Genomic DNA, 26,144 nt, shown 5'->3' with positions numbered 1-26,144 from the left:
GGATAAAGCCTTTGGCCTGCAGTTAAGGCCAAGTCGACAGAGTAAGAAGAAGCCGTACACCTCTAGCTTTCAGAATCATAGATCAGGGCTTGCAATAAAACATCAGCATCTGACTAATCATTGTTCTCTGAATGTAGTTACTTCACTTGAAGACATTTATATTGTTGTAGACAAGATTGGGTGATTTTTAGGTCTTGATCCTAATACCATTTTGATCTCAGAATTTCTGTGTCTCTCTGTCTCTATCTTGAGAGACCGATTTTACAAATGGACAGTGTCCAGACCATATGACAAAATAGAATTTTGACCCACAGTGGCAACCAGTCCAGAAAGACAAATCAGAACCTCTGTAGCAATTGACTCAAAACAGTCAGCACTTAGTAACTAATTGACTGCTCCCCAATTTAGAACGAACCAGAGAAAGTCAAATATCCTTTCCTGACCAATCACATATGACGCTCTGCTTTTAGTTAGCCTGCCTCCGGTTTATGCCAACAACCTCCAAAAGGGGCATGACCGAGGCAACAACTTTTACATCCCCTCCAGCCTCTGAGTTTTTGCAAAATTCAAGTTATGGTGGCTGACTCTCTTGCTAAATAGCAAGCTGGGAATTATCTCTGCTCATTCAGGTGGTCTCTGCTTGTTTCCACACTCTCTGTATCTCCCTATATATGTATGACTCTATACAGAGAAATATATCCCATGAAGGGGAAAATATTCTCTATCTGTAGAAATGTGTATAATACTCAGAATAAGTATTGGTTGCTTTTATCTTGGACAGCAAAATGCACAGATTGATCAGACTGGAATTCAAGGAAGGCCTGGTTTGGCTTTTAGCACAGTTCCAAGAAGTTCTAAAACATCTTGGGAAGAAAAAAAACACAGGGTGGACTGAAGTCAGGGAGGGCTCCAAAGGTAAGAAACTGGGGCAGAGGCCAGATAGAGAAAGGAAGTCTGTGGTGAGAGTGATTTATCTGTTGGGCAGTGGGATCATACAGAGATTCATTAAAGGATTGACTGGGTAGTCTGGAAGTGCTCTGTGGATTAGAGAGGGAGAGAAAATGAAGACAGGGAGAGTAGCCAGGAGCTCTTATGGTAGTGTAGGAGAGATTCTGAGGTTATCCAGGAAGAAGGGATGGAAAGACCAGTCCTTAGAGACATGCTGTGATAGTTAATTTTATGTGTCCAACTTGACTGGACCATGAAATGCCCAGATACCTGGTCAAAAATTAGTCTGTATATGTCTGTGACCTATTTAAATCAGTAGGCCGAAGGCCCAATAGAACTGAAGAAGCTGACCCTCCCTGATAAGAGACAATTCTGCTTTCCAACTAGGATGTTGGCTCATCCTGGTTCTACAGCCACTTCTGGCCTTTGCACTCAAACTGAGATGCCCTTCTCCAAATTTTTGGACTTGTCAGCCTCCATTATTGCATGAGCCAATTCCTTATAATCTACCCCCTCCCCCAACACACACAAAAACATATACTCTATTGGTTCTGTTTTTCTAGAGAGACTCTAGACTCCCTAATACATTATAGTAGAAGCCATCAGACTTTTATTAGACATAAAAGGTTGAGCTGGTATGATGGATGAGGGAAACAGAGGCTCTTAAGCTAAAAGATAGATTACTGACAGATATGGGAAAACATAGAAGGCCAGGAATGTTATAGGGTGGAGGAAGGAGGAAATTGGTCAGTCCTCTTTGGAATATATTGAGTTTGAGACAATAACAAGCTATGCAACAGGAGTGGGGAGTGACCTATAAAAAGTCCTCAGTAATGTTCCTTGAATAGAAAAAAGAAGTATGTACAAGTCTAACCAATTACAGATAGGTTGGTTGTTTAAAACCATTATCTCCATCTCTGACACTACAGATTATCAGTTTTCTTAAAGGAATGCTAGCAGATTTTCATAAAAATTAATTTTAGCTTATTTTGCTCTGTATTCATGATCTGAAAGAGCCTGCTAGTGAGAATGAGGTGGAATGAAGTCTCTCATATACTACTAATGTTTTGCAACTGAAAGCAAGTTGTAATTGTTATGCAGAATTATCCCGATTGCCTGTGTACACTGAACTCAGTAGGTGACCCTTTCACTTTCTAGTTCTCTTTGCTTCTGCATAACTAGACTCAATGGTGGATAGAGGGACCGCTCAAAAACGTTGGCTGTCAAATGCGTAAACATGAACCAGGGTTAGAGAAACAGGATTAATGCAGTCTGCTTAATGAATGTTCTCTGCTGAATGGCTTCTCAGCAAGAAGGCAAACGTCCAATAGATTCAAGAATGTAACGAAAGCATCCAGAGCAGGTCCACTGGTGGCATCTCTCTCTGAGCTGTCTGCTGCCCTGCTTTGCGCTTCAGTCCCTGCACACTGAATCGTTAACCTTTGGCACGGAGTAGGGTTCAGCATTTCAGAAGTGTCTTGATTATGAAAAATCTGCCAGCACTAATGGGGAACCTCTGACCCAGGTGCCAGCCCAGCCTTACAGCTTCACAGCTGCTGTGATTTTGATTGAAAAACAGGTCTCTGGTGTCAGGAACAAAGTAACTGGGAATTAGGCCACCTGTAATAGTCACACTTTTATGCAGACCATGGAGATTCTTCTTTTCCTTTTTTTTTTTTCTTTTTTATTTTTTCCTTTGCTGTCAAAAGACTGATTTCCAACATTGTCTGAACACAAAACTTACAAATCACCATCTTCCACTACTTTTTCACCCATCCATATCAGTTAGGGACCTACTGCATGTTTGCTCACTGCTGGTTACCGTAGGGGGAGGGTCATTAAATAATGGGGAGTCATGGGCACATGCACACACACATATTGATGTTAAGTTCTGTAAGTCACATTAATACTACATTCAAAGAAGAGGGCGATCACTGTAGACTTGCGTAGCAGGGAAGACTTCTTGGGAAAGGTAGCAGTGGGCCTCGGCATGGAAGAATGGATAAGATGGGGAGGTGGAGAAGATCTTTAAAGCTGAGAAAACAGTCTGGTCTGGAGTTTTAAAGTCAGAATGACCACCGTAATTCTGGTTTGGAAGTCATCTCTTCATCCCTAGCACTTAGCATATGGCACACCAAAGAGCAGATTAAGTATTAACTTACCTGTTTGTTGAGCCCTGTATATTCAGGGGAAGTGGCTAGAGTACCCTGGATTTCACAGAACGCCCCCCAAATAAAAGGAGAAATAAAAAACACGAAGAACTCTTTAAGAGCCCAACTAACATGTTTCTGTAGCTGAGGTTTTTTTAAACTTGTTTTTGTGAAGAGAAGTGATCATTGTATTTCTCTTTTGAGTGAAGCCAAGTATTTTTTTTTAAGGCCTTAACTAGTTTTAGCATATTCACTTATTAAATAGTTCTGAGGGTCTCATATGTCGGGCATTGTTCTAGGTACTGAGTACCCAGTGAAACAAACAGACAAAAATCCCTCACCTATACCACTTATTCTCTAGTATCTGCAGTGGAGAGAAGCACTACTTTTAATATAGTTAATAAGTAATTAATGTAATATGTTAGGTGATAAATGATACAGAAAAAAGAAACAAGCACTTTAACGGAATAGGTATACTAAGCTGATGATATGCCATAAAATTAACCTTTTTAAAGTATAATAATTCATCACCACTTCCAGAACATTTTCATCATCCTCCCTCCCAAATTCCTGCGCATATGAGGAGTCACTACCCATCCCCTCCTTTCCTCCAGTTCCTTGAAACCATTAATAAATATTCTGTGTTTATAGATTTGCCTATTCTGGATATTTCATATTAATGGAATCATATGGCATATTCCTTATTGTATCTGGCTTCTTATAATGCTTTCCAGATTCATCAAGCTTTCATTTATCAAGCTCTTTATGGCTGTATAATAGTCCAATATATATGACCATATGTTTTCAGTTTTCTTGGGTATATACTTAGTAGTGGAATTGCTGGGTCAAATGGTAACTCTCTGTTTAATTTTTTGGTAGAACTGTCAAATTGTTTTACTAAGCAATTACACAATTTTACATTCCCGGCAGCAGTGCATGAGGGTTCCAATTTCTCCACATTCTCAACAACACTTGTTATTGTCTTTTTTATTATAGCCACCCTAGCGGTATCTTATTGTGGTTGTGATTTACATTTCCTTAATGACGAGTGGTGGTGAACATCTTTTCATGTGCTTATCAGCTATTTTTATATATCTTTGGAGAAAGGTCTTTTCAAACACTTCTTCCCACTAAAAAAATAGCATAGTTGTTTTACTTTTTACTGTGTGTGGTTTTACTGTTGATTTGTAAAAATTCCTTCTTATATTTTATATACCAGTCTCTTATCAGATATAGTATATCTTACAAATATTTTCTCCCTTTCTGAGGGTTGTATTATCATTTTCATTTTCATAATAGTGTCTTTTGAAGCACAAATTTTTTTTTTAATTTTTAATTTTAAATCCAGTTTTGCAGTTTTTGTTGTTTGTGTTTTTGGTATTGTATAAGAAACCATTGTCTAATCCAAAGTCATGAGATTTATACTTATATTTTCTTTAAAGACTTTTGTATTTCATAGTTTTATCTCTTATATGTATATTATATATAATATATTTTGTATTTCAAGTTAAGTTATATAAGTTATATTTTATAATTTTAATTTTTGTGCATGTGAATATCCTGTTGTCCTAGCACATTTTGATGAAAGACTATCCCTTCACCATTATTTTGAGGCTCTTATTGGAAATCTGTTGACAATAGGTATAAGGATTTATTTCTGAACTCTCAATTCCCTTCCATCAATCCATATGTCTGTCCCTGTGCCAGTACTACACGGCTATGAGTACTATAGCTTTGTAATACATTTTAGAATTGGGAGATGTTCTTCTGTAGATTGTTTTGGCTATTCTGCATTCCTTGTGTATTTATGTGAATTTCAGAATCAACTCATTAATTTCTGCAAAAAAAAAAAAAAGGCAGCTTGAATTTTGATGAGGTCAAATCTCTACTTCAATTTGGGGAGTGTTGCTATACTTAACAAGACAGTCTTCTCTTCCAGGAATATAGCTATCTTTCCATTTATTTAGATCTCATTAAACTTCTTATACTGATACCTTTTAGTTTTCCATGTGCAGTTTTGTATTTATTTTAAACTCAAATTTAGTGCTAAATATTTTATTCTTGTTTATGTTACCATAATTGAAATTGTTTTCCTAATTTCAGTTCTGGATCATTCATTGTTAATGTTTAGAAATAAAATTGAACTCCTTTTATAGCTCTAGAAGATTTTTTGTGGGGTTTCTTTTCTTATAATTTTCTTTTTTTCTTATAATTTTAATTATTGAAGTATAGCTGGCATACAGTGTTATATTAGTTTCAGGTATGCAACATAGTGATTCAATAATTCACAGTGATTCTATGCATTACTCAATGCTCACCATGATAATTATAGTTACCATCTGTCACAATACAATGCTACTACAGTATTATCAACTATCTTCCCTATGCTGTATTTTTCATTTCTGTGACTTTATAACTGTAAGTTTGTACCTGCTAATCTCTTTCACTTATTTCACTTATCCCACATCCCCCTCAACCACCTCCCCTCTGGCAACTACCAGTTCTCTGTATTTATGTGTCTGTTTCTGTTTTTTTGTTTGTTTGTTCATTTGTTTTGTTTTTTAGATTCACATATAAATGAAATTATATGATATCTGTCTTTCTCTGACTTATTTCACTTAGCATTGTACCCTAAAGGTCTACTCATATTGTCACAAATGGCAAGGTTTCATTCTTTTTTTATGGATAAGTTCTTTATGTGTTTTGGATATTAATCTGTTTTTTAATATTAATCTCTTATTAGATGTGTCATTTGCAAATATCTCTGCTATTCATTAAGTTGTCTTTTTGTTTTGTAGATAGTTTTCTTTGATGTGTGAAAGCTTTTTATTTTGATGTAGTCCCTATAGTTTATTCTTGCTTTTATTTACCTTACCTTAGGAAACATATCTAGGAAAACAGTATGGAAGTTGTTCAAAAAATTAAAAGAAGAAATATTGTATGATCCAATAATTCCACTATTGGATATTTACCCAAAGAAAGTAAAAACACTAATATGAAATGATGTATGCACGCCTATGTTTATTGCAACATTATTTATAATAGACAAGATATGGAAACAACCTAAGTGTCCATCAGTAGATGAATGGATAAGGAAGATGTGGCAAATATAGGTAAAGGAATATTATACAGCCATAAAAAGGAGATCATGCCTTTTGAGATGTGTGGATAGACTTAGAGGGTATTATGCTAAGCGAAATAAGTTAGAATGAGAAAGACAAATACCATATGAATATAGTTATATATGGAATCTAAAAGAAGACAAATGCACAAACAATAAGCAGAATCAGGTGTATAAATACAGAAAATAAACTGATTATTGCCTGAAGGGGTGGGTAAAAAATTGATGAAGGGAAGTGGGAGATACAGTCTTCTAGTTATAGAATGAATAAGTCAGTGTATGGTGACAGATGGTAGTAGCTACACTTATGGTGAATATAGCATAATGTATAAACTTGTCAAATCACTATGTTGCACACCTGAAACTACTATAACATTGTATATCAGCTATACCAAAAAAAAAAGTCACATTGTTTGCTATTTAGTAAATAAATAGCAGAGGAACAAGGTAGGAAGGAGAGAAAACCACTTAGGAAGTGAGTGTGAAAATCCAGGCAAGAGATAATGATGCTTTGTACCAGTTGGTAGCAGTAAATTTATTAAGAAGTGGTCAGATTCTGGATATATTTTGCAGCCACAGCTACATATACAATTTAAATTGAGAGAAAGTGAAGTAAAGAATGATTCCCGTGTTTTCAGACCTAAGAAGCCATAAGGATCAACTGGGTTGGGGAAAACCAGGGGTGGAGCAAGATGGGGGAAGGAGGAGAGGTGTCCAAAGGTTTAGTTTCTGGCATGTGGAATGCTGAGATGTCTATTGGTTATCTAAATGTACTTATTGAGTAGACAGTCTCATATATGTGTCTGAAGTTCGGGAGAACTGTCTAAGCTCAAGATACAGATTTGGGAGTCATTGATATTAAGATGCTATTTGAGGGGCTCCTGGGTGGCACAATTCATTTAGTGAGTGACTCTTGGTTTCAGCTCAGGTCATGATCTCGGGGTTGTGAGATTGAGCCCCATGTCAGGCTCTGTGTTCAATGAGGAGTCCACTTAAGACTCTCTCTCCCCCTGCCCCTCCCCCTGCTCGCTCTCTGTCTCTAGAATAAATCATTGAAAAGAAAATATGTTATCTGAAGGCACAAACTTAGATTACCAAGGAATGATTACATATAGAGAGATGAAGAAACAAAGGAATGAACTCTAGGACACATAGCATTAAGAATTTACAACTCCAGGGCAAATGGAGGAAATAGCAAAGGTGACCAAGAGGGAAAGCTTAGTGATGTAGGAGACAAAAATATTTGGTGTCCTGGAAGCTAAGTGTAGAACAGAGTGTCAATTCTTTTAATACTCTACATATTTTGAAGAACTGTGTTAGCCTCTTCAGCTTCTGAATGATAGATAACATCCTGGCGGCCTTCCCTGTCAGGTCAATGTCTCCTGATTTCAGATTTTGGGGATGTGGCTTCCCTCAAATACGTAATGGTGGAGAATAAGGCTTTGGGAGATGGTGGTGGGGAGATGGTGGCAGGAGAACTGACAGTTTTCATGTCCACTGTGGTTGCATTTGCTTAGAGGTTTGCCTTGCTCTCCACAGTTGTTCTGAGCTGCTAATCGAGTATGCCAGATTTTCAGCTTCTGGTTTGCAAACGCAGATCCTGTCAGTTTTATCCCATTGGAGCAAGAATTAATTAAAGCAAGATTAAAATGTTAATAATTTGGGGGGCAATATGGTGAAGCTTGGAATCTCTGGAGATTATGTTAGAAAGTTTTTCATGGAAACGAAGTATAAAGCAATGAAAAAAATTCATCTAAATTGTCAAATAAGTCTAATTTCAGAGCTGAATATTTGGTTTTGAGAACAATTATGATCTTTTTTATTTGAAAAGAAATTTATGATATTCTGTAACTCAGGGAGTATGCAGGCCATTAAAATTGTGAACATAGGCATAGACATGGCCCAGAGTTTTCGGGGAGAAATGTATACTACGTCTCTCAGAGTTTTTTTCACAGGTTATGCTGTGGATAATATGTTTAATCCATGTCTCTAGTCGTATGTAAGTGCCACTCCTAGCCCCTTACACGATCCCAAAATGTGTTCATGAAATAAAGGAGAATAAAGACTATTTTGAATTAATGTGGCCTTTTCTTTGACTTCCTGCATAATTTTAGTTAAATCACTTTAAGGTCTTCCTTTAGAGATCATATCAGAAGTGGAATCTGCTACTTTGACTAGAAGAGTCTCCAATCATACTCTGGAGATCGGCATCAGTTGTTATTCTGGCCTTCCTTACGGTATCCTAGGCACTGTGCATGCGTCTGAAAGGGACCAGGACTTTATTCCAGCCCTCACTATAAGCTATGAGGATTCTATTGCTAGAGATCTACAATCTATAATTGCTAGAGATCTACAATGTATCACAATTTCCAACTGTGCAGTGTGCATTTGGTGCCTATTCACTACTCTTGTATCCCCAGAAGCCAAGCTCACACAATCTGGCTAACCTACCTGTCACTACTCTCTGGAGTTTTGTGGCTTAGAACATACTGTTTAAAGTAGTGAGAAAAAAGTCTGGTCTAGAACAGCTTTTTTATGCTAAAGTGAGCAAATACATTCTCCACAGCGGCAGCAGACGTTTGGAAATTTTAAACCACCACTCCCTTATTGAGCTGTCTCTCTGCATTAGATCTGATGCTTTGGAAAATGATTGTTGCAGACTAATTTCCTGCAGGCGTTCTTGGCTATGTGATGTTCACTTCTGATCTGTAGCTATGGCTCCTCTGCCTGATAGATATATGGTCCCATGTATTGAGGGTTCTTAGCCACTTCAGGGAAGGAATTATCTAGGGAGAAAGTGGCAACTCAGCCAGTTGAGCTAAAAAAAGAAGAAAAAAAAACTAAATGAGCTAATACAATGCACACTGCTCTAGCATAAATCTTAGTTGTCATCATAACCATAGGCCGATTATTATTATTATCTGAGAATTTTTTAGAAATGGGCCTTCCCTAGTCTCCAGGTTGAATATCTTCCATTTAACTCTTCTGTTAAATGTATTCTCTACCCTCTTTGTTCCTGCTCTGGGTTCCTGGAGGCTGGATTGCATAGACTCCTTCCACTGGATCCCATACTCTCTGGTTTAGGCTTGGGTTCAGCCAGTGGGGACCTTGGAAGGAGCTCTGCAGGAGGAAGGAAAGTGTGTAATGTGAGTGTTATTCCCCTTCTGCCTTATAGTGTCATCTTAGATTTGGTTAGTGTTGAGAAGTCACAGATCTTGCCTGACAGTTTTCTCCACATAGCCTCTTTTTCCAGGTTATGGACCCTGTTCCTTTCTCTTGCTACTTCAGGCCCAGGGGAAGGAAGGCTCTTTCTCAATAGCCCTGGTATACTAGGCCCAGCACCATCCTGTGTGTTTTCCCTATACTCTGCCAGCATTCTTGCAGATGGTTCCTTTATTAATTGTTCTTTAATTACTTAATTGGAGTGTGTCATCTGTTATAGGCTGACACCCTCAATAATACACATCCTACTTCTCTTCACCACCAAGGCAAAACAAAGAAGCCCATCCTCTGCTATTTCTGGCCATACTTCACTGACCTCTTTTTTCCTGCAAGATTACACTATCCTGAAATTACTTGATGGGACAAGTGTGCTTGTTGAATATGTTATCCACTCTTTTATTTTCTCCTGAAAACTTTGTCCAAAGGAAAATATAGGTCTCAACAAGGCTCATCTAAACCATTTGTGGCTCCTCTTGAACTTCTACCACTAGATCTCCCTGACGTCTGCTTCTGGGGCAGGGGGGCAGTGGTGGTATCTGTATAATCACTTCTCTGAAGATAGCTTAAATAACATGTCCTTCCTCTGGTGACCTCTGGCCCTGAACTTTGCATTTGAATGATTAATGGTTGATGCTAGTGAAAATGCTTAGAGATTTAGATGAGAAGACTTTTAGATTCCAAATTGCTCTGGGGACTTTCAGAAATCTGGAAGAGGATTTTATAGTTTATAGACAGCCTTTGTGTTCACAGGCATAGAGATATGAAATTTATGTGTAATTGTCTTCTGTTACCTCCCGTCACCCCACTTTCTCTCTAAACTTTCTAATCCCTGACATAGTTCTGAATACACAGACTGGGACTAAATTACATTAGCTCCCAACGTCTTTGTCAGTTAACGTATTTTTTTGCCATAGTGTGAGATTTTAACAGCCAAACTTGCCACTAGCATACAGTGTCACATCTCAGTGAGTGTCTGGGGAGGAGAATAGCAGCCATTAAAATAACTAATACTGAGTTATGCTTGAGTACTCACTGAGAAAGTTGAGAGGTCAAGTTGGGTAATCTAATGAGCTCTTCCAAAACCACATATGTCTTGAGTATGTTTAAGAAGATGCCCCAAATATCTTTTAGTTGGTTCAGAATCATCACTATGAAATGTGAAACAAGGCCTCTTGATTATATTCAATGGGAATTTGAATACACATTGTTTTCCATATCTGAATAGGCCTTGTTCTCCGTATGCCATGAGACACAAAGTACTTCCCATGGAAACAAAGGCTTAATGAAGGGTGTTTGTCAAAGAGAAAGTTAAGACTCAGGGGAATTATAAATAATCTTCCCAGTGCAGATCTTTCTCTAAGAGAGAATTGAGACCTACCTTCCTTATTTGAGGTTTAGTAGGAAGTCTAGTCTTTTTCAGGAGATTAAAAAAAAAAAAATCCTGTATTTGAACAGGAATGCCCCAAACCAAATCATCTTTTCAGGGGTTTTAGCCACCATTTGATAAATGCATCCTTGATTGGATCTTCATTTCACGTGTATTAATACAAATTAAGATAGTGAAACCATGGGATATTTATACCAGTGAGGGAAAGGGCTAATGTATATGGATTTTTCTGCCTAACTAAAACTTTTAGGCTCCTTTCTCTGACCTGATCTGATTTAGAATTTTTAGTTTTTTAATGTGGTGACAGCAAACCTTACAGTATCTAGGTGTGAATGCCTCAGACACTTCAGATTGGGCAGGTGTCTATTTTCTGTTTTGATTCCAGGCCCTTTTATGACAGTGCCCAACATTTAATCAACCATTTTTCCTAGAGCTGTCTGTAAGGCTAATGGATTTTAGGAAATGCTTTTTAGAAACTTCCAGGCTCTTGTTATGAGATATAGCTGATGTTTAAGAGTCACCACCCTTTAGAGCAAATTTTGATAATTTCTCTGATTGTATTACATAATACTTCTCTCACTAAATTTAACTGTCGACACTCTGTCTACTCTAGAAGGCTTGGAATATTTTTTTTAACACCAAAAGACGTTTAGTCAATCGAAATATGAGATCTTATTAAATTTCTTCTTTCATTACCATTCATAACATGTTAAATAAGATTTGCATTTAGTACAGATCTCTTGGTTATGTTACACTTTATACCTACATGCAGAGAGAATTGCCCATCTATCCTCACTACATGTTTCAGTCTTAAAACCAATTCTTGATCCCTGACAAACAATTCTTTCAAACCCAGGGTTAATCCATTTTCAGTGGCCTTTGATGTGAACATTTCTAAGTGGCTTAAAAAATGTATTTCCAGTCATTCCCTTTTAGTCACCTCAGGTCAGGGTAATTTGCCTTGAAGCACTGGTTTCCAGTGAGGGTTCTGAGGACCTCAGAAGGACATGGAAAATTTAGCAAAGAGTCTGTAAATCCATATGCCCTTCTGGCATTTTCCATAGTTGGAAAAAAATTTCTCTTGCATATCCACAATCTACTATTTTTTAAATGAATGTTGATAAATTTATGATTACTAAAAATCAAATTATTTTATTTTTTTAATTCAAATTATTTTAGAAGAACTATATATTTCATAGGATTTGTTTAAATAGAAGGCATGCATCAGTGAATATTGAAACTCAGAGAAAGTCTTTTCATTTTGGGCATTTTATATTTTTATTTATTTATTTTGTTTTGTTTTATTTTTATTGAAGTTCAATTTGCCAACATATAGTATAACACCCAGTGCTCAGGAGCCAAAATAGGTGGCATATCTGCCTTGGAATTGCAATATTGATTTTATTTAAAAGGCTGTGTTAGTTTCAGTAGTTGGTAACAAATACTGGTTTAGCAGGTGGACTTTTATTGATAATATAGGAAATGGAAGACAACACTTCCATAATTTTTCCTATAACAGGTGCAGGTCACATGGCAACTCAGCAGTATCCTTCCACTAGGTCATCTCTACCACACCTTTTTATTATGTGTTTCCTTCCCAAATCTGGATGAATGCTAGTTTCTATTAGCAAGTTAGGTATTGACTGAATCTCCTGTATCTCTTTTTAATAACCAGCTCATCTACTAGTAGCTTTACCTTGCTAATGGCCATTTAAATTGTTCCTGACTATAAGCAATGGAATAAAATTAATGATTTTGAAAGTACGGCTTGATTACAGACTGTGGCCATTTTATTGTATCCATGAGTGTTAATGGTGCTCACTGTAGGGATCCAATGAGGAAATGTATGTCTTAGTGTTTGGTAAGAGTGAAGTGCTAAGCAAATGCAATTCTTTTTTTTTTTATTAATATGGGAGCATAATACTTGTTTCCTGATTTGGAAACATAAAATCTAGCTGATAGAGTGAATAGCATATACAACATGAAGGAAGATGTTAACATTGGTAGTGAAGTGGAATAGAAGGAAAGGTAGGGGGCGGCCAAGGAAGCCTGCATTTATTGGGGCTGGCTTTAGGCAGCAAATGAAACAATAGACGGGACTTGAAAGATGGGGAAAAAAAAAAAAAGATGGGAAAGGAAGGTCAGGAAACTCCTATTATCCTTGAAGGGCACTTGGAACTTTATATACATTGTGGCGCTCATCTTAATTTTAGTTTTATAAGGCAGAAAATTATTATCTTTACTGATGAGAAAACTGAGCATTAGAAATTAAGTGGTATGGGTTAAAAAGTTACACAGATTAATAGAATTGCAGAACCAGGGCTTGAATCCCAAAGTGACTGCAAAGTCCATCAGGAAAATAGAATTTTAATATCAACCAGGAAGGTAGAATTTCAATAGTTTTTTTTTCTCTCTCTCTGATAGCATATTCTCCTTTGTATGTTTGTGTAAAAAGATAACCAGTACCATGTATACCCATTTATAGTTCCCTATAGTCACCATGAGCATGAGGTTTTGAAGACTTATGTGTCAGCCAAGGTTTAACCAGAAGATCAGTGGAACCAGAAGCAGATTGATAAATCAATTGATCTATGTATTAGTCATCTACCTATTACTGAACTATGAATGTATTACAGGAAATTATTCATACAGTAGTAGGGCTTGTTAAGCAGTCCATATAAGGTTGTCTCCATCTCTGATGCTAGATCTTAAAGCCTACAGGGTAGGTAGTCAGGAATGGAAGATCACAAAGAGGCTGAGGTCTTATACCTAGATTCTCACTGGGATAGCCTGAAACCTTAGTCTGTTTTTGTTGCCTCTGACATTTATGATGAAGGTATCCTGCAGAGGCTAGAATCCTTAGTCCTGGACCTAAACACCCATATCTCATCATGATACTGCTTTGCAACAGAGGTGAATCACCACATTAGTAAAAGTCTATGTAAGCTATAAAAAGATTGCTGTCTCCCTTCTATCTTCCTTTGGGAATCTCCTGAAAATTCTGGGAAATGTAGTTTTGCCTGCTTATTTCAACACTTCACAAAACCATAAGACCTTTTTTCTAAGTGACACAATTATCATTCTAATAACATGCAACAGCCATATTTTTAAAAACTCCAGTATAATTTACATACAGTGTTATGTTAGTTTTCAGGGGTACAACATAGTGACTCAACAATTCTATGCATTACTCAGTTCTTATCACAATAAGTATACTCTTAATCCCCTTTACCCATCATCCTACCCATCTCCCCTCTGATAACTATCAGTTTATTCTCTATAGTTAAGAGTTGTTCTTTTGTCTCTTTTTTCTTTATTTGTTTTGTTTCTTAAATTGCACATATGGGTGAAATAATATATTTGTCTTTGACTTTTTCCCCTTAGCACTATATCGCCTTGATCTACCCATATTGGTTTTTCTTAAAAAATTTATTTTGCAAATGGCAAGATTTCATTCTTTTTTATGGCTCAGTATTATTCCATCATTTTTAAAAGATGTATTTATTTATTTATTTATTTATTTATTTATTTATTTATTTATTTATTCATGAGAGAGACACACATACACAGAGAGAGAGAGAGAGAGTGAGGCAGAGACACAGGCAGAGGGAGAAGCAGGCTCCATGGAGGGAGCCCGGCGGGGGACTTGATCCCAGGTCTCCAGGCTCATGCCCTGTGTTGAAGGCAGTGCTAAACCACTAAGCCACCTGGGCTGTCCTCCATCATTTTTATATGTACTGCTTCTTCTTTATTCATTCATCTATTGATAGACACTTGGGTTGCTTCCATAATTCGGCTATTGTAAATAACGCTGTAATAAATATAGAGGTGCATATATCTTTTGGAAATAGTGTTATCATATTTTTTGGGTAAATACCTAGTAGTGGAATTATTAGATCATATGGTAATTTTATTTTAAATTTTTTGGGGGGAACTTTCAAATGTTTTTCACAGTGGCTGCACCAGTTTGCATTTCCACCAACAATACATGAGGATTCTTTTTCCTTTGCATCCTTGCTAATGCTTATTGTTTCTTGTGTTTTTGATTTTAGCACTTCTGGCAGGTATGAGGTGATATCTCACTGCAGTTTTGATTTGCATTTCTCTGATGATGAGTGATGTTGAGCATTGTTTCATATAACTTTTGATCACCTGTGTGACTTCCTTGGAGAGATATCTGATCATGTCTTTTGCACATTTTTAATTGGATTTTTTTTTTTTTTTTTGGCATTGAGTTGTGCAAGTTCTTTATATATTTTGGATACTAATCCTATATTGGATATGTCATTTGCAAATGTCTTTTTTTCCTAGTCACTAGATTTTTTAGGTTTGTTGATTTTTTCCTTAACTGTGCAGAAACTTTTTATTTTGATGTAGTTCCAATAGTTTATTTTTGCTTGTATTTCCCTTGCCTCAGGAGACATACCTAGAAAAATGTTGCTATGGCCAATGTCACAGAAATTATGGTTTGTGCTCTCTGCAGGTCTGACATTTATCTTTAGTCCTTTAATTTTGAGTACATTTTTGTATATGGTGTAAGAAAGTGGTCTTATTTCATTCTTTTGCATGTAGCTGTCCAGTTTTCCCAGCACCATTTTTTGAAGAGATTATCTTTTTTCCCATTGAATATTTTTGCCTCCTTTGTTGAAAATTAATTTACCATATAATTGTGGGGTTATTTCTGGGCTCTCTATTCTGTTCCATGGATCTATGTGTCTACTTTTGGGACAGTATCATACTGTTTGGATTACTGTAGCATTGTAATATATCTTGAAATATAGATTCATAGTATGTCCAGTTAAGTTTTTCTTTTTCAAGATTGGTTTGGCTGTTCAGGGTCTTTTGTAGTTCCAGTGAGTACTTTTATGACCATTACTTTAATTCTTTTCAGGCATATTACTTCTTTCATTTTGTTTAGGTTGCCTGCTGTGATTGTGTCCTGTTTTGTTTTTTGTTTTTTTTTTTTTCATTTGGGACATATTCCTCTGTCTCCTCATTTTATCTAACTCTGTATCTGTTCAAGGTGTTAGGAAAAGCAGCTATGTCTCCTGCTCTTAAGGTAGAAGAAGAGGTTTAGTACCTAGCGTCCAACAGTCCCTTTTTCTCTAGAACCTGACACTTCAGGGGTGTCCTATGTGTGTTGCTTGTGCCCTAATATTGTGCTGAGCTGCCTTTGCCTAAGTCATCTGCAATGGCTCTTTTTTACCTATTATGGACAGGACTTGGTTCCTGTGTTTTTATTGCCCCATTCTGGGTTGCCTTGGTTTTGAGTTGGGTTATATTATGCATTTGCCAGAGCTGCACTGCACTGAACTACAGGGCACTCTCCCTGTATTGTTCCCTGAGAATTTTTTCTTTTGGTGGGCAGATCTTGCAGTCAGATCAGATGTCTGCCCTTAGCCCAACACTGGAGTCACAGAGGAACTAGTATATGAAGTTATCTTCCAGTCTCCCTGGGGCATGAATCATTTTGGAGTGGTACAGACTCATGTTGGGGCTGTTTGCACACTACCATGCTTATGGTACCACTTTGGATTCCTTGGGACTAGGTAGGAGGGGGAGGGTTTGCAGGAGGACATGGGGTCAGGGCACCCACTGTTCTCAAGGTGTGTGCAAGTCTGTTGTGCAAGGGCACCTGTAGCTGCTATTTGCAGCTCTGCTGGTTCCTGCAGCTATCAATGTATCTAGGTGGGAGGAAGGTGGAGGGAAATAGCACTCACCAGCTCTTTTGTTTTCAGAGAAGTCTTTCAAAGATCACTGCCTCATTAGCATATGCTCTGAGAATCATAAAGAAATCTGTTTCTTCTATATCTCGGGCATTTTTCAAACTGCCACTTCTAAGCTGTGTCTCAGTGGGGCTGTTTGTTATGCTATCTCTTTAAGAGTGAGGACTCAGTTTCCTATTGCCCTCTGCTTCTTCCAGAGCTGTTCCCACTGATATATAAAGTTTCAGGTGTTAAGCACCACTGGTTGTAAGAACTTAAGCCCTTTGTTTTGCAAAGCTAAATGTTATAGGGATTCATCTTCCCAGTACAGGTCCCCAATGCCTTGGGTGCCTGCTGTGGGGTCTACTACTCTCCCCTCTCCATGCTTACAGTGTCCCTCCCTCTTGGGGACAGTTCTGAGGGTTAGTTTGGTTCCTGACCAAGTCTGTGCCCTTACCGTCCTCTTTGATGTGGCCTCTTCTCTACATTTAGCTGTGGAGAGTCTGTTCTGTCAGTTTTCACATCATTTTCTGATTTAATTACACTGATGTGGTGTTATCTAGTGGTATCCATGGGAGAGGGTGAGTTCAGGATCTTCCTCCTCTACCTTCTTCCCTAGAAGTCACAATTCCACTTTTATAGGACCAGTTAACACTAGCAAAAAAACAAGCTGGTTTGTTAGGGATCATTCAGTCTAGTCATGATAGATAATCTTAATAGTTTCAGGCAGAAAAAGTCAGAGTCATCATTTACACAAATAAAGACATTGTAACCTGTAGACAGACAGTTTTTAATTACTATTCTAACCACAGTAAGAATAAAACCAGAATTATGGGACTTGTGCCTTTTGATTTGGCTGAGAGGCACTTTTCTGAGGGTTTCAGACTGATCCTCCAGGGTTCTTTTATATCTTAAGTAGAGTCTAGGTCACCTTTCACTGGTCTTGGGGATTCCTCAGTTGTGTCAGTATGATGAGCATCTTGAGAGTCCAAAAGGTAAAACCTGCACCCTGTACCCTGTCCTCTAAAGGATGTAGGCATGGGCATGTGGACTGAAGGGACTTCTCAGAAAGCTGGCCAACTGCCTGACCTGGGGCTTACTCTAAGGCAGCCCACAAACTGCCAGCTGACTCAGCCCCAAAACCACTAAATGGTAATGGCAGAAACCGAGGTTTTGTAAACTTTCTGGTGTTTTTAGTCTTCATGAACAATAAAATGAAATAAAATGAATTTCTTTTCTGATAATTTGCATGCTTTTATCTTAGAAACAGAAATTTAAACATTTATCTCAAGTCATCTTTTTATTCAATAACATAGATCATGACTTTTTCTGAAACCTACTATATGAAACACTAAAGGTAACTTTAAGTTAATGTATAAAATCAGGCATCTTAACCCAGATACTCCACAACAGTATGTATCACAGCTAACAAATATATAGATAATTAGACAGTGTTAGGTATGGAATTGCATAGCAAAATGATGTATGTTATATTAGAATTGTCAATATGATGTATAACCCGATTGCAGATATAGGCTAAACAAATTAATGCATCTTTGAGTTTCTGATAATGAATTTTCACTGGCTTTTCAAAAAGATTTAAACCACTGATTCAATCCACCTACAATTATCTTGGAGAATTCTTGGGCAGGAAACACTACTTCTGAGGCTGAAATGATAGGGACGCTCAAGATGCGATACTAAGTGGCAAATAACTCAGTATGCTTGGGAGAAATAAGAAATTTTATCAAAAGAAGTGCCATTATCAGGAATACGAGAAAAGTACTTTGGGGTACCATAGGTGGGTAGATTCCTTGCAGCTGAGGAGGATCAGAGAAGCTGAGCAAGGCCTTCAAAGACAGGTAAGGTTTTATCTGGTGGAATTGGGGAGGGCATTCAGCCAGTGTACTGTTTAATTTGACTATGTCTGGTTTAAGACAGCAGGTGAATATAGAAGATATGAAATTTTAAAGGGTACTTAACTCTTGATTTTTCAATTTATCCTTTCATTACAATTATTGGGACTTAAAGTGTTTACAATTAAAGTTAATGAACATTTTATTGCTCATGACAGTTCACAGCAAATTAGACTCTTGCTTTCTTCTCAAAGTGGGATAAGGCCCTAGGCAACCTGTCCCTGAAGCTAGAGCTGTGTAGCATTAGCTCTGTAGAATACTTTGTGGGGATGAAATTTGGAGCAGGTATTCTGCATGGTGGGATCTTTTGTGAAATGTGCAAAGGCTACTTAGGGGTTAGTTAAATGCTGAACTACCTGCTCGAGTTAAGGAAAGAAAAGGAGGTGTGGCCCCTGCCTGGAGCAGCCTGAGAATTCTGTAAATGTTGGCTTCATTTGGTCTGGCGCTGGAGGTAGGCTTGAACTATAGACCTGCTGCCCTTACCTGTTGCTTCCTCTTCACAGCTTCTCCCTAATCCCTGAAGATGGGCCCATTTTGTATATGTGTGTGTAGGGGTGGATGCTGGGTAAAGATACAGTGTGTACTTTTATTGATTTTATGAGGATACTTTCAACAATGGATGATATAATATAGAATAGAACTGGGACTATTTCTCTTTCCCTAGAGCAGCATAGCAATCCTGATCTGGGCTCCTGTAGCCCTATGTCACAGTCCCAACTTAGCTGTTTTTGGGGCAGCCTGATCTGGGCCTCAGTACCAAAATGTATATAATAAGGCAACTAGTGTAGCACAAAATTCTTGAAGGTGTCTCCTGGATTTCTGTAGATTCTACTCCCAATTCCCCCATGAGATAGCTTAGCTGTTCACATTCCATTTAAGTTTTCATTTTTATTTTTATTCATTTTTAAATGTTTTATTTAAATTCAATTTAATTAATATGTAGTGCATTATTAGCTCCAGGGGTAGAATTTAGTGATTTATCAGTTGCCTATAACACCCAGTGCTAACTGCATCAAGTGCCCTCTTTAATGCCCATCCTCCCAGTTACTTCATCCTCCCACCCACCTCCCCTTCAGCAGCCCTCAGTTTATTCCCTATAGTTAAGAGTTTATGGTTTGTCTCCCTCTCTTTTTATCTTATTTTGTTTTTCCTTCCCTTCCCCTATGTTCATCTGTTTTGTTTCTTAAGTTCCACATAGAAATGAAATCATATGGTATTTGTCTTTCTCTGACTGACTTCACTTAGCATAATACTCTCTAGTTCTAACCACATTGTTGCAAATGGCAAGATATAATTATTTTTGATGGCTGAGTAATATTCCATTATATACACATATCACATATGCACATACACCATTGCTTCTGGGCTGTTTCTGTTTTTTTTTTTTTTAAGATTTTTTAAAAATATTTTATTTATTTATGACAGATACAGAGAGAGAGAGAGAGAGAGGCAGAGACACAGGCAGAGGGAGAAGCAGGCTCCATGCACCGGGAGCCCGATGTGGGATTCGATCCCGGGTCTCCAGGATCACGCCCTGGGCCAAAGGCAGGCGCCAAACTGCTGCGCCACCCAGGGATCCCTTTTTTAAGATTTTTATTTATTTATTCATGAAAGGCAGAGAGAGAGAGAGAGAGAGAGAGGCAGAGACAAAGGTAGAAGGGGAAGCAGGCTCCATGCAGGGAGACCAATGTGCGACTCAATCCCGGGACTCCAGGATCATGCCCTGGGCCCAAGGCAGGTGCTAAACTGCTGAGGCACCCAAGGATCCCTGTTTCTGTATTTTGGCTATTGTGGACATTGCTTCTATAAATATTGTAGTACCTGTGCCCCTTTGAATCACTGGGTCATAGGGTAGTTCTGTTTTTAACTTTCTGAGGAACCTCCATACTATTTTCCAGAGTGGCTGCACCAGTTTGTGTTCCCACCAACAGTGTAAGAGTGTTCCCCTTTCTCCACATCCTCACCAACATCTGTTGTTTCCTGAGTTGTTCATTTTAACCATTGTAACCCATGTGAGGTGGTATGTCATTTTGGTTTCGATTTGTATTTCCCTGATGCCATGTGATGTGAGGCGTTTTTTTCATGTATCTCTTGGAGATTTCTATGTCTTCTTTGGAGAAATGTCTGTCCATATCTTCTGATCGTTTCCTGAACAGATTTAGTTTTTGGGTGTTGAGTTTGATAACTTCTTTATCAAGTTTGGATGCTAGCCCTTTATCGGATATGTCATTTGTGAATATCTTCCCCCATTCTATAGGTTGACTTTTAGTTTTGTTAATTATTTCCTTTGCTGTGCAAAAGCTTTTTATCCTGATGAAGTCCCAGTAGTCCATTTTTGCTTTCATTCCCCTTGCCTCTGGAGACATGTCTAGTAAGAAGTTGCTGTGGCCTATGTCAGAGAGGTTGCTGCCTGTGTTTTCCTCTAGGATTTTGATGGATTCCTGTTTCACATTTAGGTCTTTCATCCATTTTGAATTTATATTTGTATATGGTTTAAGAAAGTGGTCCACTTTCATTCTTCATGTGGCTGTCCAGTTTTCCCAGTAGCATTTGTTGAAGAGGCTGTCTTTTTTCCCATTGGATATTCTTTCCTGCTCTGTTGAAGATTAGTTGACCATAAAGTTGCGGGTCCATTTTTGGGTTCTGGATTCTGTTCTATTGATCTTTGTGTCTGTTTTTGTGCCAGCACTGTACTACCTTGATGATTATAGCTTTGTAGTAGAGCTTGCAGTCTGGAATTGTGATGCCTCTACTTCTGGTTTTCTTTTTCAACATCCCTTTGGCTATTTGGGGCCTTTTCTGGTTCCATACAAATTTTAGAATTTTTTGCTCCTGCACTGTGAAGACTGCTAGTAGTATTTTGATAGGAATTTCATTGAATGCATACATTGCTTTGGGTAGTATAGACATTTTAACATTATTTATTCTTCTAATTCATGAGCATGGAATGTTTTTCCATTTCTCTGTGTCTTTTACAATTTCTTTCATAAGTATTCTATAGTTTTCAGAGTACAGATTATTTACCTCTTTTATTAGGTTTATTCCTAAGTATCTTATGGTTTTTGGTACAATTGTAAACTAGGTTGATTCCTTGATTTCTCTTTCTGCTCCTTCATTGTTAGCATATAGAAACGCAACAGACTTCTGTGCATTGATTTTATATCCTGTGACTTTGCTGAATTCCTGTATCAGTTCTAGCAATTTTTTTGATGGATTCTTTTAGGTTTTCTACATAGAGTATCATGTCTGCAAAGAGTGGAAGTTTGACTTCTTCTTTGCCAATTTAGTTGCCTTTTATTTCTTTTTGTTATCTGATTGCTGAACTAGGACTTTGAATTCTATGTTGAACAATAGTGATGAGAGTGGACATCCTTGTCGTGTTCCTGACCTTAGAGGAAAAGCTCTCAGTTTTTCCCTGTTGAGGATGATTTTCACTGTGGGTCTTTTGTATATGGTTTTTATGATGTTGAGATATGTTCCCTCTAACTGTACATCGTGGAGGGTTTTTATAAAGAAAAAATAATATACTTTGCCAAATGCTTTTTCTGCATCTATTGAGAGGATCATATGAATCTAATCCTTTCTTTTGTTAATATGGTATATCACGTTGATTGATTTGTGGATGTTAAACCACCCTTACAGCCAGGAATAAATTCTACTTAGTCTCGGTGAATAATCCTTTTAATGAATGTTGGATCCTATTATCCATATCTTAGTTAGAATTTTCACATCCATGTTCATCAGGGATATTGGTCTTTAATTCTTCTTTTTAATGGGATCTTTGTCTGGTTTGGGGATCAAGGTAATGCTGGCCTCATAGAATGAGTTTGAAAGTTTTCCTTCCATTTATATTCTCAGAAGAGTAGGTTAATTCTTCTTTAAATGTGTGGTAAAATTCCCCTGAGAAGCTATTGGACTTCTTTTTTGGACTGGACTATTGCTTTTTTGGAAGATTTTTGATTATTAATTCAATTTCTTTGCTGGTTATGGGTCTATTCAGGTTTCTATTTCTTTTTGTTGCAGTTTTGGTAGTTTATGTATTTCTAGGAATTGATGTATTTCTTCTAGATTGACTAATTTGTTGGCATATAATTGCTCATAATATTCTTCTGTAATTGTATTTCTTCAGTGTTGGCTGTGATTTTTCTTCTTTCATTCATGATTTTATTTATCTGAGTCCTTTCTCTTTTCTTTTTGATAAGTCTGGTTAGGAGTTTATGAATCTTGTTAATTCTTTCAAAGAACCAGATCCTAGTTTTATTTATCTGTCCTTTTGTTTCCTTAATTTCTATATCACTGATTTCTGCCCTAATCTTTATTATTTCTCCTGCTGGATTTAGGCTTTATTTGCCATTCTTCTTCTATATCCTTTAGGTTTAAAGTTGGGTTGTATATTTGAGACATTTCTTGCTTCTTGAGGAAGGCCTGTATTGCTGCATACTTCCCTTTTAAGACCACCTTTGCTCATCCCAGAAGTTTTGAACTGTTGTGTTTTCATTTTCATTTGATTCCATGTATTTTTAAAATTCTTCTTTAATTTTTTTGAAGAATGATCCATTCATTCTTTAGTAGGATGCTCTTTAATCTCCATGTATTTGTGGTCCTTCCACATTTTTTTTCTTGTGATTCAAGTGTCATAGCATTGTGGTCTGAAAAATATGCATGGTATGATCTCAATATTTTTGTAACAGTTCAGACCTGATTTGTCACCTAATATGTGATCTATTCTGGAGTATATTCCATGTAAACTTGAAAATAATATGTGTTCTGCTGTTTTAAGATGAAATCCTCTGAATATATTTGTTAAGTCCATGTGGTTTGGTGTGTCATTCAAAGCTCCTGTTTCCTTCTTAATCTTCTGCTTAGATGATCTGTCCATTGCTGTTAGTGGGGTGCTATAGTCCCCTACTATTATGTATTATATCAATGAGTTTCTTTAATTTTGTTATTAATTGATTTATATATTTGGCTGATCCCATGTTAGGGGCATAAATATTTACAATTGTTAGATCTTCTTTGTTGGGAAGATCCCTTTATTATGATGTAGTTTTCTTCTTCATCTCTTATTAAAGTCTTCAGCTTAATATCTAGTTTGTCTGATATAAGGATGGCAACTCCAGTATTCTTTTGATGTACATTAGTATGATAAATGGTTCTTCACTCCCTTACTGTCAGTCAAAAGACAAAGGGTATCAGCATGGATAAACAAACAAACAAACAAACAAACAAACAAAAAAACCAAGACCCATCTATATGCCACTTAGACTCATTTTAGATCATAAATTTTCACTCTTAAGAAACATTTCCACAGTAAAAAGTTTTAAAACCACCCTACTAGATACTCTCCCAGGGTCCTTTGACTCTCAAATTTCATGATTATTTTCATCACATGCTACTGTAGTGACTCCTAAACCAGCCTTTGCCCCAGCAAGCAAACTGCTAAAGTTCCTCAACAGAATATTAATAGGACTCTTTCTGCCATAGACTGGATGTTTGTGTGTCCCCAAATTCATATGTTGAAATCTACCCCTCCAAGATGATATTAGGAAGTGGGGCCCTTGGGAGGCAGGCGGGGTTAGTGCCATTATAAAAGAGGCCCCAGAGAGCTCTCTTTTCCCTTATGCCTTGCAATATTACAGTGAGATGGCCATCAATGAGGAAGTGGGCTGTCCTTAGACACAGAGTGCGTTGGAATGATGGTATCAGACTTTCTAGCCTCCAGAATTGTGAGAAAGAAAAATTTGTTGTTTATAAGTCAGCTAGTGTATGGTGCATTTTTTATGCAGCCTTAATGGACTGAGACACTTTGCCTTTACACATAGCTCTTCTAGTCCTCCATAAACATATGGATATTGGGGGAATTGGGATGGCTCAGTTAGGTAAACATCTGCCTTTGGCTCAGGTCCTGATTCCAGGGTTCTGGGATCAAACCCTATATCAGGCTCCCTGTTCAATGGGGAGCCTGCTTCTCCCTCTTCCTCTGCCACTCCCCTGGCTTGTGTTCTCCCTCCCTCTCTCTCTCTCTGCCAGATAAATAAATAAATAAATAAAAAATCTTTAGAGGAAGAAAAAAACAATTGGGTACTGACATCCTTCCTGGTTACCAGTCCTGTGTTTGATCAGGACAAGAGTTGCATAGTAAGGAAGGATTGAAGAATGAGCTCCCACCATGCAGAATATATGTAGGACTTACTTCAGCAATAGCACTGGGGGAAGTGTACCTGGTGCTGGACTTTAGTCTCAGTTAATCATTTTCTATACCCCAGACCTAGATGTGGATGCTCACTTCTGCTCCAGACCAACATCCACAGCTTCCTGCTTCAGATTTCTGTTTGCATATCCACCCTATACTTTCCATTCTCTACAGCATATCTTCCTGCCAAGAATTCATTTTCTTACCTTAAAGCTGATTCTTTTTTCCTGATTTTCTGGTCAGGCTGAACAACTAGAGTCATTTGTATCATTTCCCTTCTTCACATCAAATACCTATCCAGTCCCCAAGTCCTGACAAATCTTTTTATTGCTTCTTGCTTCCAGTTCTCTTTTGCCTTTGCTACCCTTCTAGTTCAGGGTGCCATCATCTCCCAGCTATCACAAACACATGACAAATCTTTATGACTCTGTTTTTCCTTCACTCCAATCCTTAATGAAGAGTGATTGGGGACAGCGTTTCTGAAAGACCATGTAGGATATCAGTCCATGTAGTCAACACTCTGATGGCTCTGCATTAAACTAATGGTCTTCACATCAGAATCTCCTTCCATCTCTCCCTCCACCCTTCAGTAGGACTCCACCTGATCTGTATGAAGAAGCATTTTCTTACTATTTCCTTACTGTTATAATTACCATCCCCAAATTATGATCATTTCTGCCACCATCCTGGTCAAACTGTTTTCTTTCTGGAACCCATTTCAGCTTATCCTTCAAGCCCCAGGTAGGGGACTTTGTGAAATTCTCTGAAACAATTTCAAGATCAAAAGATTTCTTTGTTTCTCAGCACTATCTGTGCCCCTTACTATGTCAGTTCATTGGATACTATGGGATTATGCTCTTTTGTGTGTGTGTGTGTGTGTGTGTGTGTGTGTGTGTGTGTATGTGGTTATCTTCCTTTAAGTAGGAAGCTCATGAAGGGCAGGGACCTGGAAAGGGATCTTTTGGACCCATTTCATGAGTAACCAGGCAAAAATATGCCCTATATCCAGAAATCTGATCTGTTGGAAAATATTAAAGGATGTCAAAACCTGTGTAGTAACTGCAATGTGTTCAAACTCCTGTGTAATTGACCATAATAAATAACTCTAATTGTATTTGTTTTTTCTCCATTTAAATAAGTGAATTTTCTGAAAAATTTGAGATCTGTAGCCAAATGACCCATTCTGGCATATCCTAGGACTTATTATTTTGAGTTTATTTTAAATTATAACAGAGAAGTTACAGATGTAACATTTTTGTATGTTTTTACAAAATTCACATTTTGCTCACTATAATTTATGTTTTCCTTGGTAACTGGTAGAAACATTTTAAGGGTCAGCCTAGAAGTAGCAGAATCAGTGGAAACACCTTTCCTAAACCTTTCTTCCTTGTGTCATTAATCAAAAGAAACACACCTACTAACCCAGCCTGTCAGATTCACTCACAAAAGTTGCAATTTATCTCCAAACCATTCTTGCCCCCTGAACCTGGTAGCTGATTGGG

The sequence above is a fragment of the Canis lupus genome, chromosome 12 (assembly GCF_048164855.1).
Source record: "Canis lupus baileyi chromosome 12, mCanLup2.hap1, whole genome shotgun sequence".
In the NCBI taxonomy this organism is placed as follows: Eukaryota; Metazoa; Chordata; class Mammalia; order Carnivora; family Canidae; genus Canis; species Canis lupus.
The sequence above is the reverse complement of the archived record's forward strand: the minus strand, read 5'-3'. Positions refer to the sequence as shown.